Source organism: Poeciliopsis prolifica, unplaced genomic scaffold, assembly GCF_027474105.1.
Source record: "Poeciliopsis prolifica strain line A6 unplaced genomic scaffold, Auburn_PproV2 SCAFFOLD083, whole genome shotgun sequence".
Taxonomy (NCBI): Eukaryota; Metazoa; Chordata; class Actinopteri; order Cyprinodontiformes; family Poeciliidae; genus Poeciliopsis; species Poeciliopsis prolifica.
The window spans coordinates 1,473,048-1,479,425 of record NW_026562458.1 but is presented as its reverse complement, the minus strand read 5'-3'; the positions used below and the strand labels follow the sequence as shown (position 1 = coordinate 1,479,425).

Sequence of the window (6,378 nt, the reverse complement as noted above, 5' to 3'; positions counted from 1 at the left end):
TGTCAAGGTGACCCAGACTTTCCCACATTTCTGCATCATCACTGTCATTCACCAGCAGCCATTATGTGCAAAAGTGATCGGCTTTGAGCGTGTGATGAGTCCCATTGTAAAAATGATAAATAGCATCCGATCCAAAGCAAAACAGCACCGAATTTTCAAGTTGCTATTGGAGGAGATGTCAGCTGAATATGGTGACTTGCTGCTACACACCGACATCAGATGGCTCAGCAGGGGGCGAGTTTTAATTGGTTTTTTGTCACTTTTGGATGAAATCAAAGAGTTCATGCAGTCCCGAGGTGAAGATGTCTCACTGCTGGAGGACACAGCGTGGAGACTTGACCTGGCATTTTTGACGGACATTACTGGGAAACTGAATCACTTGAACTACGAGCTGCAAGGCAAAGACAAGACTGTCATTGATATGATAAGTGCTTTAAATTCATTTAAAGCCAACATTTTCACATGTCATTTACAGAGAAAAAACGTGGTGCACTTTCCCTCTGTGCAGTCTGTGCTGAAAGACAACACTTCTGCATCTAAGACATTTGAAATAGTTGCAGAAAAGTTCTGTGAAGTCATAAACAGACTTGGGCAGGAGTTTGAGAATAGGTTTTATGGGCTTGATCAGCTTGAGACGTGTGTGTCATTTATTTCCAATCCTTTCATGAATGTGAACACAACTTGCTTTGCTGAGCAACTTAGTGCAATGTTCAGCTTGGATGCTGGACAGGTGGAGACTGAAATCATAACACTGCAAAATGAGCTCCTCCTCAAAGCCCACAGGTCTGCACCAAACTTTTGGTGCCTTGTTGACACAGAGAAGTACAGCGGTGTTCGCACAGCAGCTTTGAAGGCTGCCAGCCGGTTTGGTTCAACCTTTCTCTGTGAATCAGCATTTTCTGATATGAACTTCATGAAGAACCAACACAGAACACGCCTCACTGATGCACATCTGGAAGACTCACAGCTGCAGAGTCAAGTTACCCACCAGAATACAGTGCACTGGTGAACAGCATGCAATGTCAGCCTTCTCACTAACAAGGACCAGATGTCAGTGGCCACAGTCAGTTGCAGAGCCATGGCAAATATCAATTAAAATGTTTAACAATTTTGTTCAATTTAAACATGTGTTCATGATATGTCAGTTAATGTCTATAATTCTGTTAAAAATGCAGCAGATTCAGTAATTGGTCCAAATGTGACAAGATTTATTTAAAAGTATGTGATGTTTCTAAATATTTGATTGTCCTTTAACATGACGTAATTTATAACTTTCTGAAACAGTGCAGCAGGTGCATGGTTTGTTAAAAGGATTTGTTTTTGGCTTATGAAAATGGGACATTTTTCTAAAACATAGTGAAGTGTTAGAATGACCCTTAGCGGCAGGCTTTAAAATAGGAGTCTTGAGGCAGAGAGATGCAGTGCAGACCAACCAGTGTTTAATCACCAACATTGAAACAAACAATCCTGCATACAAAGGGGAAAATGCATTCCCACAGCAGCCACACCCACATGTGGGCAACCTGTCAGCTTTTATAGTCCCTGGCTGCACCAATTCACAGCCCCCAAAAAGCAGGATAAAACAAAATACATATACACAAACAAGACAATACATCTTCACATAATATTAAACACTTCATTTCATAGCAATCATTTCATTTCTAAAAATACTCTTATAAATATCAATCCAATTAATAAATTCTAAAAGTCACAGTGCTTTGCTCCCCCTCTATATTTGGTCTCTCCCAGAATCCTTATAAGGAAAGAACTGAGGTAAGCCAATCTAAGTAAACAATTCAATACATTTAAAATGTTTTCACACACATAATGAAGACCTTCATTACATTTCCTCCCCACTCTCCATAAGCTCACAGTAGCTCAATTTGCTGCTCTAATGCATGCTAACACTTGTTTTAAATGGGACATGTGGTCTTTCCAGGTTTGACTGAACACAACCACATCATCCAAGTAAGCTGCTGAAAAACTAGACACATCCCTCAAAACATGATCCATAAGTCTTTGAAAGGTGGCAGGCGCTCCCTGCAGGCCAAATGGCATCACTTTAAAATGATACATACCAAATGGTGTTCTGAATGCAGTCAGCTTGCGGGCTTCTGGTGCCAGTGCCACCTGCCAGTATCCTTTACTTAAGTCCAGAGTAGTAATGTATCTGGCTCCTGCAACTCATGTCTACAAGCAGAGAGGAAATGTAACAACATATCTTCAGGTTAAATGGGAAAAAGAAGCCAAAATATGGATAACTGATGATGTTTGGTTAAATATATGCAATTCTGTGATTCACACCTCAAGTTCCAGCCTGGAAGGAATTTTCCTGGAAATTCATGATGAGTTTTTGTTGCACCTGATATTAAAAGCAAACATTGTAACGACACTGAAAAGGCAAAATGCTGGAGGAACTGTGGGAATGTGTCTGCAGGACATTTTCATGTTCCTGGGAATGTATTAAGATCGCCCCCTACTGGTCAGAAGTCATGAAAGAAATCCATATTAAAATGGGCTTAAATTGACGCTGTGGGTTTCCTGTGGTTTTCCTGGTAATTTACCCAGGAACTGAAGACGTCTGATAGAAATCACCTGTTGATGCTATTAGCAGCTGCAAAGAAAGCTGTAACTCGCAGGTGGCTTGATGTGGAACCACCATCATGTTCGGACTGGAAGGACATAATTGAGGAAATTCACAGAATGGAGAGACTGACCTTTTCATTAAGACTTGCCACTTATAAATACAACAGATGCTGGAAGAAATGGATCATTCATCGGAGCCCGACACCAACTGTATAGTTAAAGTAATGACCTTTTCTTTTTTGTTTTGTATCAACTGCTTCTCGTCACATTAGTGGCTCTGTAACTTTAGTTAGAGGGAGTCAAACTGTTCACTGTATGTCTGTGTTCTTGGAAAACTATTAAAACGATAAAAATATCCTGGATAATGACGCCTCAATGTACTTCTGAGTTTAACATGAATACATTAGATTGATGAATTATTTTAAGGAATCCAAGATTTGAATCCCAGCTGTTGAATCTGAATACAGAATCAATTTTATTCAGTATTGATCAGCAAGGAAATTGATATTGATCATTAATATCCAGAAGTACAGTGAGGTTTTTATTATTGATGAAGAACTAAAAGCTTTACTGTGAATGTGTTTATTAATTAGTTCATTCAAATATATTTATATATTTTTGCCAGGAGAATTTCACTCAACACCAAAAACTACCATCATCACCAGTATTGTTTTTTTTCTTAAACTGCAGATGTACAGAAAATCCTCTAGAGGGCGCCACATCTCTGCCTCCAGACTGGAATTCCAACGGGAAGTCTTGGAAAAAATGAGCAGGAAACAGTTGAGAGAAAAACTGATTGAGTAAACACCCTGAGGATGAACTCTGACACCTGCCTTCGTCTCCGACTGAAATCAAACTGAACAAGGAGAACAGAGAGAGAAGTGAGCAACTAGACACTGGAACACAGACTGCTGCAGGAGGAACAACAAGCAGATCAAAGTGAAAGTAAGTTCAGAAAGTTTGTACAGTAGAGAAACTGACTTCCTGGTTTGACGTTCTGTCTGCTGTGGTTTCAGCTTCACTCAGAGACAAAATGGCTTCCAGATCAGACGATGATCTCTGCTGTCCGGTCTGTCTGGAGATATTTAAGGATCCGGTTCTTCTGTCATGCAGCCACAGCTTCTGTAAGGAGTGTCTGCAGAAATACTGGAGAGAGAAACCAGGAAGAGAGTGTCCAGTTTGTAAAAGGAGATCTTCTAAAGAATATCTACCTTTAAATCTGGCTCTGAAGAATCTGTGTGAGACTTTCTTACAGCAGAGAGAGCAGAGAGCTTCAGAGGATCTCTGCAGTCTGCACTCTGAGAAACTCAAACTCTTCTGTCTGGACCATCAGCAGCCAGTGTGTGTCTCGTCTGCAGTCATTCAGATTTACACATTAGCCACAGATTTAAACCCATCAATGAAGCTGCTCAGCAACACAAGAAGAAGCTTCAGGAAACTCTGGAGCCTTTAAAGAAGAAGCTGGAGCTCAGGAAGAAAGTTCAGGAGGAGTTTGATCAGACAGCAGAACACCTGAAGGTCCAGGCCCGACACACAGAGAGGCAGATTAGGGAGCAGTTTAAGCAGCTTCATCAGTTTCTAGCAGAGGAAGAGGAGGCCAGGCTGGCTGCACTGAGGGAGGAAGAGGAGCAGAAGAGAGGGATGATGAAGGAGAAGATGGAGGCTCTGAGCAGAGAGATAGCAGCTCTTTCAGAAACAGTCAGAGCCACAGAGGAGGAGCTGAGAGCTGAAGACGTCTCATTCCTGCACAACTACAAGGCTGCAGTGGAAAGAGTCCAGCGCTGCCCCCTGCTGGAGGATCCACAGCTGCCCTCAGGAGCTCTGATAGACCAGGCCAAACATCTGGGCAACCTGGCCTTCAACATCTGGAGCAACATGGAGACCATGGTGACCTACACTCCTCTGGTTCTGGACCCAAACTCAGCTGATTCAAAACTCCATCTGTCTGAAGATCTGACCAGTTTGACTGCAGGAGAGAAACAGCAGCTTCCTGATAATCCAGAGAGATTTGATAGATACTGGTCTGTTCTGAGTTCTGATGGTTTTAACTCAGGGAACCACAGCTGGGATGTTGATGTTGGAGACAGTTCATACTGGGAACTTGGTGTGTTAGAAGAATCTGTTCAGAGGAAGGGAATCATAAAGTCTGGATGGTTGTTTATACTGTTCTATGAAGGTGAATATTCAGCATATTCTCCACCAGCTCCTTCCACTCGTCTCTCAGTCCAGAAGAATCTCCAGAGGATCAGAGTGAATCTGGACTGGGACAGAGGAAAGCTGTCCTTCTCTGATCTGGATACTAACACACACATACACACCTTCACACACACCTTCACTCACAAGATGTTTCCATACTTCTTAACTGATAAAACCTTAAAGATGGAACCGATGAAGATCTCAGTGATCAAGCAGCAGCTCTGATGATCCAAATCAAAACTTATTGATCAGATTGAAACTGTGAGTTTTAAAGAGGAAACTGGAGATGATCTGATCATCTGGAGACTCTTCATCTCTGACTTTCCAACTATTGATTCCATGACAGCAGAAATTAATGTCAACATGTTTAATTAATGCGTCTATTTTTAGCTGCTGAGTGATAAAACTGAACTACTGAATGAATCTGAAATGACCTTTTCACTTCCTGCTAAGTGTTTATTAGTGTTGCTTTGACTATTCCCCTGATCAATGCTGTGTTTATACTTTCTATTATCACTTTTATGATCCAGTGAATACCAGAAAATCCTGTGATAATAATTCAAGTCCATGTTGTCCATGGTTAATCCCAGCAGATTTTAATCTGGTCTAGAGACTTTCTGTTCAGTTCAGTTCCAAACACTTTGGTTCATCAGAGCTTCATAATCCAGATTATCATCCAGTTTGTTACCATAAAGGTTTCAGAACAATGATAAACTCTGCATGATGTTTGTGAAGCAGCAGAAACTGAATCTTGTTGCAGGAGGGCAGCGTTAATCTTTCATTTCTGATTCTTTAGTCTGACTTTAGTTTTTGTTTGGAAACAAAACAGAGGAAGAAGTTTTGTACTTTTCATCTCTGTATAATTTGTTTTCCATTTTTAGGGAGATGATGTATGAAATGACTGCAGAACTGTAATAAATGTTATTTCCATTCATTTCTTCTCTGAGGTTTTATTGTGTGAAAATCTTTCTGTAGATCCATGAAAACCCTGCAGATAATTTCTTACTATCTGTTGCATCAGTGATTTCTTCTATTAATTCAGTTTCAGATGCTGATGTTGATCGATTTGCTCTGAATCCAATGAAAAATTATTTCTGGTTCATTTTTTTTATTTTTTGCATTATTGTTGCACTTTGTGTTTGAGACATCAAAGTGATTTAATTAGCTGCTACTTTTATCCAGTGGCGGAGCTCGACTTTTTTCCAAGGGGAGGCCAAAGGGTGAGCAAGGCTTTATCAGACGGGTCCATATAAAAATGATGAACGAAAGGAAACAAATATTTTCTCTCACACTCAAATTAAAATTGTTTATTTAACAAAGATTTGCCATGACCAAACAAGACGTTAAACTGCTCTATGGAACAGTGAACATGCAAATGTAAACTCAGAGCCCAGAATATGACCAAAAACAAATTCTCAAACATAAATACATAAAACTGGCTCCAGATAGTAAACTGCAAGACAATACCACCAGAGCTGACCAGCATTACCCTGGTGGTATTTATAAAGGTTTGAGAAACACTGCTATGGTCAAATCAGCTTTGAATGGGAACAACATACTGCAAACTCAAAGCCAGGATTCACTCAAGAGAGCATA

General features: G+C 40.5%; 1 pseudogene; it reads left to right on the top strand.

The window, feature by feature from the left end:
* The first annotated feature begins 3,619 nt into the window (after window positions 1-3,619).
* On the top strand, window positions 3,620-5,716 carry LOC129353028 (nuclear factor 7, brain-like; annotated as a pseudogene).
* Window positions 5,717-6,378: the final 662 nt, after the last annotated feature.